An 11,491-nucleotide genomic window follows, 5' to 3' on the forward strand; every position below is an offset into this window, starting at 1 on the left:
TATACAGTGCCATGATCATATATACAATCCAGCAACCTTTGACTGAATGCTGTTTTGTCATACTGTAAATATGGGACTATCAAGAAATCTGATACGGGGTTGCGCGCGGACCAAGATCGAGTTGCCAAGTCACGAGAAAACTCCTACGAAAACCCTAAACAATTAGATCTGAAACAAAACAGAAAATTAAAAGATTAGATTTTTGAATTTTCAGATCTGAAATAAAATCCCCAAATCAGCAAAGAATCAAATTGAGAATAGAAATAAGTGTTAGGGTTCTTGAAACCCTCAAGGAGATTGTGATTCTGCCCAATTGAACACCAAGATAATTTTTCCCAAATTTTGACAATCTAATTTCACCCAAAAAGAGTATGGAAAAACCCTAGAAATTGGGGATTTTTGGGCTGATTCCTTAAGATAGAAAAAGGCTGAAAACACAATAAGAACAGAAAATAGATTAGATAATGATTCAGCACAAGTAGAAATAAAGAAAGAATTGACAGTAAGAAATTAAAAGATAAGTCCTAAGAAGCCTTGAAATCTCGAAAGATCTCACAACTCCCTTCAAACGGCTCTAATCTCCCCTCCAAAGAATATCAATGGCAAGAAGAAGGTTGAAGATGGCTTCCACAATCACAAGATTGTTAAAACAACTTCTAAAGAAAACTCAAGAGAAAAATCTTGGAGAAAACTCAAAGAAAATTCTGCTCTCAACAAATCTGAAATTTTAATAATAATGATAAGTGTTTAACAAGGTGGACAGCCATGCCTTTAAATAGGCCTTATAACTAGTCCTAATCTAATTAGAAAACTAAAATAAAAAAAACTCCTAATTATTTTAATATGGAAATTCGGTCAAAGGTCATTTTATCTGGGACTCTTGGACTGAATATTGACATAAAAATTTAAACTAAGTAAATAAATAAATAAAAATAAAAATAAAACTTTACAACTTGGGCCACTTTGACAATTTGGCCTGATTTTCAACTAAGTATGGATGAATTTCTTGATTGGGCTGGGAATTTGCTTATTGGGCCTCGCCTTCAAGAATTTGGGCTTTTGTGACTCGTATCATTCCCCCCTTCCTCAAAAAGATTCGTCCTCGAATCTGAAAAATCAAATGAACTCGACTTTCCTCTATCGAACGGGACTAATGGCAATTGAGTCCACTGAAAAGAATAGCCATGAGATAGTAAATAGCAACGGAAACAAGCTTGTAGTCCAATCATAAGCATAACAGAACAGGTATAACGCATGTGAATGGACAGATTCAGATTACCATGCAAACAATCTAATTTACTCACCACTGCCTCGTCAAATATTTGAAACAAAGATGGACATGTTTTAAGGCATTCAGTCGTCTCACATTGTTCCCACAAACCATGAATAAATTGCGAGTAATAAATCAAATGGTAAACATAATCGTCACAAGTACGTATTTGAAAAGATTCACATGGTTCACAGAGTTGCATAATCATACCATGCATTAATCGACGGTCTATAGATTCACTCACACATGCATTATCAAAAACAAGAATCTTTTTATCAACCATCAAAACAGATAGATCATCAATAAATAAAATAGGACAGTCAAGCACGTTTCGATCTAAGTGTTCATCAACACGATCTTTATCACTATCCGAGGAGTACAAAAGTGTTTCAAAGGTTTCAAGCATCTTACCTCGATAAGCAGAAGAATAAGGGTCGATTTTACCTTTGTCATTTAAAACAAACCTTCGCTCATCGGGGGCATAGTGTAGTCGAATCTCCGTTGTTGAGTTAACCTTTGTCAAATGGAACTCAAACTTCATGTACAACCACATAAACTGTTTAAGGCACGAATATAAATTGAAAACAAATTTGGAAAATTTCGTTACCTTATTCTCCAAAACAGTCTGCTCTCAACAAATCTGAAATTTTAATAATAATGATAAGTGTTTAACAAGGTGGACAGCCATGCCTTTAAATAGGCCTTATAACTAGTCCTAATCTAATTAGAAAACTAAAATAAAAAAAACTCCTAATTATTTTAATATGGAAATTCGGTCAAAGGTCATTTTATCTGGGACTCTTGGACTGAATATTGACATAAAAATTTAAACTAAGTAAATAAATAAATAAAAATAAAAATAAAACTTTACAACTTGGGCCACTTTGACAATTTGGCCTGATTTTCAACTAAGTATGGATGAATTTCTTGATTGGGCTGGGAATTTGCTTATTGGGCCTCGCCTTCAAGAATTTGGGCTTTTGTGACTCGTATCATTCCCCCCTTCCTCAAAAAGATTCGTCCTCGAATCTGAAAAATCAAATGAACTCGACTTTCCTCTATCGAACGGGACTAATGGCAATTGAGTCCACTGAAAAGAATAGCCATGAGATAGTAAATAGCAACGGAAACAAGCTTGTAGTCCAATCATAAGCATAACAGAACAGGTATAACGCATGTGAATGGACAGATTCAGATTACCATGCAAACAATCTAATTTACTCACCACTGCCTCGTCAAATATTTGAAACAAAGATGGACATGTTTTAAGGCATTCAGTCGTCTCACATTGTTCCCACAAACCATGAATAAATTGCGAGTAATAAATCAAATGGTAAACATAATCGTCACAAGTACGTATTTGAAAAGATTCACATGGTTCACAGAGTTGCATAATCATACCATGCATTAATCGACGGTCTATAGATTCACTCACACATGCATTATCAAAAACAAGAATCTTTTTATCAACCATCAAAACAGATAGATCATCAATAAATAAAATAGGACAGTCAAGCACGTTTCGATCTAAGTGTTCATCAACACGATCTTTATCACTATCCGAGGAGTACAAAAGTGTTTCAAAGGTTTCAAGCATCTTACCTCGATAAGCAGAAGAATAAGGGTCGATTTTACCTTTGTCATTTAAAACAAACCTTCGCTCATCGGGGGCATAGTGTAGTCGAATCTCCGTTGTTGAGTTAACCTTTGTCAAATGGAACTCAAACTTCATGTACAACCACATAAACTGTTTAAGGCACGAATATAAATTGAAAACAAATTTGGAAAATTTCGTTACCTTATTCTCCAAAACAGATTTGGACAAATTCGAGGATTTTACACAAGGTAAATCAAGAGAATAACAAATCACGCTTCTTTTCGTAATGACTTTATCAACCACAATCGAAGAGTAACAATTAATCGGATCAAAATGATGGAATCTTTTAAGAACTAAGTCACCAAAAGTTTTATCAATAATTTTCAAATCTGCACTGGACTCGGTTTCTAAAATTTCCTTACCTCGCTTACCTTCGGGATCATGTAGTGTGATTTCATCTTTGCCTAAGTTGACCGTATGAAAGCGTCTTTCATTTGAGAGGTATTGAAGTTGAAAGTTATCTTTCGATCTTTCAGGAACCTGAAAAGTAGCAATACAAGAAAAATTCATATCTTGGTTAGTGGAAACATTCCTCACTAGCCTTTCCTCGTCTTTTTCTTTTGTTTCTTTTTCTAACTCATTTTCTATTCTTTCTTCAACTTCTTTTTCAAATTTCTTTTCTGTTTCACATTTCTTTTCACTCTCAATCTCTTTTTGCTCTTTTTCATTCTTTTTTTCTTTTTCCTCACTTGTTTTAACAGAATTTCTCAGTTTGATTTGGTCCTCATGGACTTGTTCCGGAGTGAGCGGCACTAAGGTAAGTTTCTTTCCTTGATGCTTGAAGGAATACCTATTGGTACGACCATCGTGAGTGACTTTTCGATCCAGTTGCCATGGTTCTCCTAGCAATAAATGGCAGGCTTGAATAGGTACTACGTCGCACACGACTTCGTCTTGATATTTACCGATAGAAAAGGCGATGCGCACTTGTTGAGTGACCTTAAATTGGCTTTCGTTGCTAAGCCCTTGTAGTTGATAAGGTCGTGGATGCTTGGTAGTGGTTAAGCAAAGCTTTTCCACCATCGTCGTGCTGGCTACGTTCGAGCAACTTTCACCATCAATAATAACTCTACAAAGCTTACCTTGTACATGGCAGCGAGTATGAAAGAGATGTTCTCGTTGCTGCTCGCTCTTTGGTTTTGCTAAAGAGGGTTGTCCACGATCATGAAGATCATAATCAGTTCTAGGGACACGCCGAGGAGCGCGCCTATGAGCAGGAGGCTGGTTATCCACATCGTCTTTAATTTGATCTCGATATTGAGGCTCTTGATTCAACCGCACCTTATTGATAGTAGCAGTCAACGCTCGAAGTGCAGCAGCCTGTTCGTCCAACTGTTGTTGGAATTTTTTAAATATGTCACTAGTATTATCACCTGTAGACATTTTTTTTTAAAACCTGCAAAACACTCAACACTCAAAAATAAAAGTTATCAAACCTCACTGTTAATCACTCAAAAAGAAAAAATCAAATTCTCAATGAGGTCGAATTCAATCTTGTGAGTTCTTTATCAAAGTTTATATCAACCAATTAGAGAGTGGATGAACCGATCTACCAAAGAATCCTAATGTGCACTAGGATGCCAAAAACTGACGAGACACCAATTGATTCGTGTTGCACCGAGGAAGAATTGGGCACACGTTTAAATCCTACTAACACAAAAAACAAGAAGGTGTTAGATATTGTAAAGGGAGAATAAAAAGCAAACAAATGAAAACCTACAGCTAAGAATCAATAAAAATTGTTGAAAACAGAAAACCCGAAAAACTGCGAGTAACTTGACAACTTCGTTTGAGGTGTTCCCGATCTCAAAAAATCACAAAATTAAATCTGGAATGTCTTCAAATATTGAATTTTTGATCTGGAAAATTTGGGCACCAAATTCAACCCGCTGAATATTTTTTTAATTTTTTATTGGATTTCGTCTTTTTTCAATTTTTTGACTTTTTCGACTTATTTTTTTGCGGGAAATATTTTTGTATATTCAATAACAGTGCCAAAAATATGTATGTAAAATTTCAGATCAATCAGAAAACATTTACCCACTCAAATGAATTTTTTTCGAAAATTTTTCTGGGTAACACTGCTGTTTGTAATTTAAAAAATAGAGATCAGTTTAGAAATCAACCAAGAACACCCAAAACGCCCAAAATCTGATACCAAATGATACGGGGTTGCGCGCGGACCAAGATTGAGTTGCCAAGTCACGAGAAAACTCCTACGAAAACCCTAAACAATTAGATCTGAAACAAAACAGAAAATTAAAAGATTAGATTTTTGAATTTTCAGATCTGAAATAAAATCCCCAAATCAGCAAAGAATCAAATTGAGAATAGAAATAAGTGTTAGGGTTCTTGAAACCCTCAAGGAGATTGTGATTCTGCCCAATTGAACACCAAGATAGTTTTCCCCAAATTTCGACAATCTAATTTCACCCAAAAAGAGTATGGAAAAACCCTAGAAATTGGGGATTTTTGGGCTGATTCCTTAAGATAGAAAAAGGCTGAAAACACAATAAGAACAGAAAATAGATTAGATAATGATTCAGCACAAGTAGAAATAAAGAAAGAATTGACAGTAAGAAATTAAAAGATAAGTCCTAAGAAGCCTTGAAATCTCGAAAGATCTCACAACTCCCTTCAAACGGCTCTAATCTCCCCTCCAAAGAATATCAATGGCAAGAAGAAGGTTGAAGATGGCTCCCACAATCACAAGATTGTTAAAACAACTTCTAAAGAAAACTCAAGAGAAAAATCTTGGAGAAAACTCAAAGAAAATTCTGCTCTCAACAAATCTGAAATTTTAATAATAATGATAAGTGTTTAACAAGGTGGACAGCCATGCCTTTAAATAGGCCTTATAACTAGTCCTAATCTAATTAGAAAACTAAAATAAAAAAAACTCCTAATTATTTTAATATGGAAATTCGGTCAAAGGTCATTTTATCTGGGACTCTTGGACTGAATATTGACATAAAAATTTAAATTAAGTAAATAAATAAATAAAAATAAAAATAAAACTTTACAACTTGGGCCACTTTGACAATTTGGCCTGATTTTCAACTAAGTATGGATGAATTTCTTGATTGGGCTGGGAATTTGCTTATTGGGCCTCGCCTTCAAGAATTTGGGCTTTTGTGACTCGTATCAAAATCTAGAGTGTTTTTGAGTTTTGCTGCTATAAATTGCAGCTCAAGTTTTTTTATATTTTGTGATCATAGAAGAAATGCTGTGTGATGCTGATTTACAAGTGTTCTCATACTCTTGGTTGGTTTATGTTTTCCTTTAAATCTGAAGTTGTTGAGTGATTTGTTATAATTATAATTTAATCTTTTTGTGTAAGTGTTGGACATGAATGTCGGGAAAAATAAAAAAGTTTGGATAACACTTTGGTAGGGTAGGAAAGTGAAGTGCAAAACTTGGTGAGTGGATATAATAATAATGCTTGCATTAGTCTTTACGAGCATCATTGCCTAAAGTTAGTGAGTGCTGCAGTTGCAACCAGCTTGAGATTATGCAATGATAATGAAATTGACTGTGAAGATTAGCAGGCAACTGGTAATGATGCTGCTTCTCCCATTCTCCATAATTACTTTCTTTTAATTGATTGTGAAATACAACTGTTGTCTACTATCCCTTCCATTCCATGCTTTTTCTTTAACTCTCACTGCAACCTTTTCTCAAACCAAACCTTTGTATTTATCAACAAAAGTATCCTTATCCTTCTCCTTCCCTTCTTTTTCATGCTTTAAATCTAACACCTACTTTTTCCTCTTTATTTTGTATGCAATCACAAATATTTATAAAAAATATGAAATTAATAAAGTTTTGTAATGGTAAAATTCAGATGTTGAAAATTAGTGCTTTAAGTTCAAATTTTATTATGTGTTTGTATTTTTTTTATATATAATATTTTCTCGTGTTTTATTGGTAGGAATGTTAAGCTATTTATACATGGGTTACAAGTACTATTACAGCTCACAGCGAGTCTGCCTACTTTGTTTTGATTCTATTACCTTTGATATTGACATTCTTTGCCCCAAATATTGACATTCTCTACAAATTTCAAGCCTGTTAGGCACGTTTGTACGGAGCATGCAATGGATGAAATAATATTGATGGTAACCTAGGAAGCTTTTCATTGGCCTTAATAGAAAAGAAAAGAAAAGAAAAGATAGTATTCATAATTATGCAGTCTGAATAGTGAATGTTTATGTTATATCATTCTGCTGCATCTTCTGTTTATGGTGAACAATATAATTTTTGTCCAATTTTGTGGGACAAATCATAAATGCCATTGCCTGCCTCCATCATTCATTTATTATCATCCATATTAAATATGATTATTATTATTATTATAATTCAAACCCAAATCAATTATTCATCAGATTTTTTAATATTATAAATATTAGAATTTAGTAATTTAAAAAGTTTTAAATAAAAATTTAAAAAAGTAAAATGGTTTGAATGTATATATTATCCAACAAACTAAAGTGAATATATGCATTTATTCCAAATTTAAGAAAAATACATAAAATATATTTTAAACTTTGGAATAATTAGAGTCAAACTAAACCTTTCACTTTTCTTTAAAATAAAAATATTTTCTTTTTTTATTTACAAATTTTTAATATATATTTATTTCAATAACTAGATTCAACTTGTTATATATTATATTTGTATCAATATTTATAATATATTTTGCATCCTTTTGAAATCAATAAGGGTAAAATGATCTTTTAGATTTATATATATATATATATATATTAAGATTCTTAGAACGCATATGGATAAAATAGTCTTTCACATTATTGTTAAAACCTTTTAATTTTTATATTATTTTTTAACAAATCACAAGAAAAAATGTATCTACTTATGTGTTAATTACTAATTGTAAATCTATATATAATTAGTTTTCTTATCCGGTCGCATGGATAATTAGTAGTTTTAAAATATGTAAATATTTTTTATAGAATGCCTAAAACTATTCATAGTTACTCCCTAACCCTTAAATAGAATGATAATGCACTTTAATGTACTCGAACCCACGACCTCCTGCACTAACAATAATGTCAATGTCGATCGAGCTAAAACTCAATTAGTATTTAGACAACTGCCTTAACAATATAGATTTAGGATAAAATATTAGTCTCCATTTTTATTTTTATTTTATTAAATATAATTAGATTTTTTTCAAACATATTTGACAATATTTTTAATTTTATAAAACAATATTATTTTTAATTGAAATTGAATAAAAAGGTTTCTTTAAGATTTCCATTTAATCTACCGTTCCCAAATTGTGTTCACCATCGTTGATGTTGTGTTTATTTGCCTTATAATATTTTTTATTCAGTCATTATTTGATTTTCTTCTATATTTTATAATATTTAGTAAATACTCTATTTAAAATTCACATATGACAATTAAAAATAAAATTAGAAATCATGCACAATATAATCAAATTAACTAAATTATACATATTTTTCAAATTAAAAATTGAAATAGCATCAAAATTGAAAATAAGGATTAAAAATTTAAATCTCCTAAAATATAATAATTTACTATCCCAATTAAAACCCAAAAGTTAGAAGTAAAGTTATCTTAAATTTTAAAACGAAAAAAAAAACCTAAAATAATTAATAGAAAATGACTTATATCTTTATTTCCTATCGAATTTTCTATTCCATTTTAGTTCACAATGTAATTTATAGTTTTATTACATTTGATAATAAATTGTTTGCTTTATTTTTTTTTTTAGAAAATAAAGCATAAGCAATTAACTAAAATTATCAAGCTTCAACATATTTTGCTTCTGAATGTTACACATGTTGGATCCTCTTTTTATATATTTCTCATATTTTATGGCGAGTCATTAATAATAACCAACTAATTCATCTTACCTCATGCTTCCTTATCTAATATGGACATCACATATATGATAAGGATAATTACATGTTATTATTTACTATCATGATAGGTTAGCCCAAATTAAAAGTGATCTAATTTCGTTAAAGTTTTATTGAGCTTTAATTATTAAATAAAGTATGGATCAAGTTCTAATCAAATTTTAATTAATGATGAGCTAATTAGGAATTAGGGCTAACATCCCAAAGTTATAAATATTAGGGTTATGGTCTCCAAATTACTACATATAAGATATCTTTTCTAATATCTCATCCTTAAGAAAGAGAGAGCAAATATTCTCTGAATTTCTTGTGTGTTAATTTGGAAGATCAAATTCCTAAGATCCGGAAAAAAAATTTCAAGGAATTCATGGATTGAGGTACGCTTCCGCATCTAGTTTTATTCTTGTTTTGTTCTTGATGATTTGACATATAGATCCAGATTTATAATTTCTTAAGTTTTATATAATATATTAATTTATGATTCAAACAAACGACATCCGGGCCTCGTCATATTGAATCATTGGGAATTGATTAAGGTTTTTCATTTGAATGATTGATTCATGAAATTTCATGAGTTTTATATTTCAGATATATATACCGACCTTTGAATGTTTATATTAAAATATTTTTTTTAGATCTTGATTATCTTGAATTCATATTAAAATATTAGAGTTTTATCTTAATTTTTAATTTGGGCGATTTTCGAATTGATGAATTTAATTATAAAATTTAAAATACTTATATAATATTACTTTAGCGAATGATGATATTAAATTCAAGATTTTTATTGCTTGGCTGTGTTTCAATTTCTATTAAAATAAAAACCTACACGACATTTAGTTAATTAAAAAATAAAAGAAAGTTCACAGCATAGAAATTGATGTTTCGTTTATATATAAATATATAATATATGCATGTTATGATTGATTCAATATTGTATGAGATGCATACTTAATTCATATATATATTTTGATTATATACATATATAATATATGCATGTTGTTTTGGAAAAGTATATAAATACATATATATATACACAATTATCTTTTAATTTGATTGAAATATAAGATTAAGGTAAATATTTTGAGATAAATAAATTTAAATTTTGACTTTTAATTAAGGAGGTCTAATATTTTAAATAGATTAGTTGAAACAAAATGCCGCCAAAGTGATCTCTTTTATGTAGATTAGTTTATTTGAAATATTAAGATGATTATATGTTTTTATGATTCATGCGTTTATTGATTGACCCAAAGGTAAGTTAATATTTGGCAGAATTTCAACGCCATCTGTGGTGATAAATGTGTGATAATTATAAGGTATTTTATGTGAGCAATAAGTTAGTCCAAAGATTAATTAATTGTTTGACATAATTTATTGTCAATGATTGATTGCTACAAGAAGAGTATTGCTTACTGTTAATATTACTGTCTAAAGACTTGATATTAATGTTGTGTTTGGTATCTTTAGATGAGATTAGCCATTATCTTGAATTTATTGTTTATTTATGAATATTGGTTTGAGCTTGTTTTTTATTTGTTCTATATTCAGCTAGTTCATCTTATACTGCCACAATATCTACTAATATAAATGCTATACCCATACTTAATGGGACTAATTTTAAGAAATGGAAAAGGCACCTACTTACAGTGCTTGGCTGTATGGACATAGACCTTGCACTAAGGGAAGAACAACCTGCACCTCTCACTACGGAAAGCACCCCTGATAATAAGAGGGATTTTGAGAGGTGGGATAATTCAAATTGCATGAGTCTAATGATCATGAAACACAGCATTCCAGAAGCCTTTAGGGGCACAAAATCTGAAGAGATTACTTAGGCCAAAAGTTTCCTTGATGAAATTGAGAAACGTTTTGCTAAAAACGATAAGGTTGAGATGACATCACTTTTGACTTCTTTGATGTCTATGAAGTATAAAGGTCAAGGAAATGTAAGGGAGTACATTATGGAGATGTTTCATACTACTTCAAGACTTAAGGCACTTAAAATCGAGCTTTCTGAGGAATTGCTTGTTCTTATGGTTTTGGTATCGCTTCTTGCGCAATTTAATCAATTTAAAATTAGTTACAACTGTCAAAAGAAGAAATGGACTCTAAACGAGCTCATTTATAATTGTGTGTAAGAGGAAGAAAGGTTGAAGCGTGATAAATCTAAAAGTGCCCATTTGGCCAATGCCCCTAAAGAAAAGGGAAAGAAAAGAAAATATCATAATGAAGCTGCTAAGGGTCCAGCTCAAAAGAAACGACAACAAGCTATAGAGAGTTGTTTCTTTTGTAACAAGTCTGGACACGTGAAGAAAGATTGTACCAAATATCATGCCTGGCGTGCAAAGAAAGGTATAATTCTTAATTTGGTCTGTTTTGAGGTTAATTTAGCTTTACATAAGTGTTGCTATGCAGGGTTACTTGAGTTACTGAAAGCCAAGTGATGGTGAAAGACACATCTTCGTGGGCGATGGAAAATCGGTTGAAGTGGAAGTGATTGGCCATTTTAGGTTGTTATTAGGAACTAGTTTTTATTTGGATTTAAAAGACACTTTTATTGTACCGTCATTTAGACGGAATTTAGTTTATGTTTCTTCGTTGGACAAATTTGTATATTATTGTTCATTCGAAAACAATCAATTTAGTTTGTCTTTA

The sequence above is a fragment of the Gossypium hirsutum genome, chromosome D10 (genome assembly GCF_007990345.1).
Source record: "Gossypium hirsutum isolate 1008001.06 chromosome D10, Gossypium_hirsutum_v2.1, whole genome shotgun sequence".
Classification (NCBI taxonomy): Eukaryota; Viridiplantae; Streptophyta; class Magnoliopsida; order Malvales; family Malvaceae; genus Gossypium; species Gossypium hirsutum.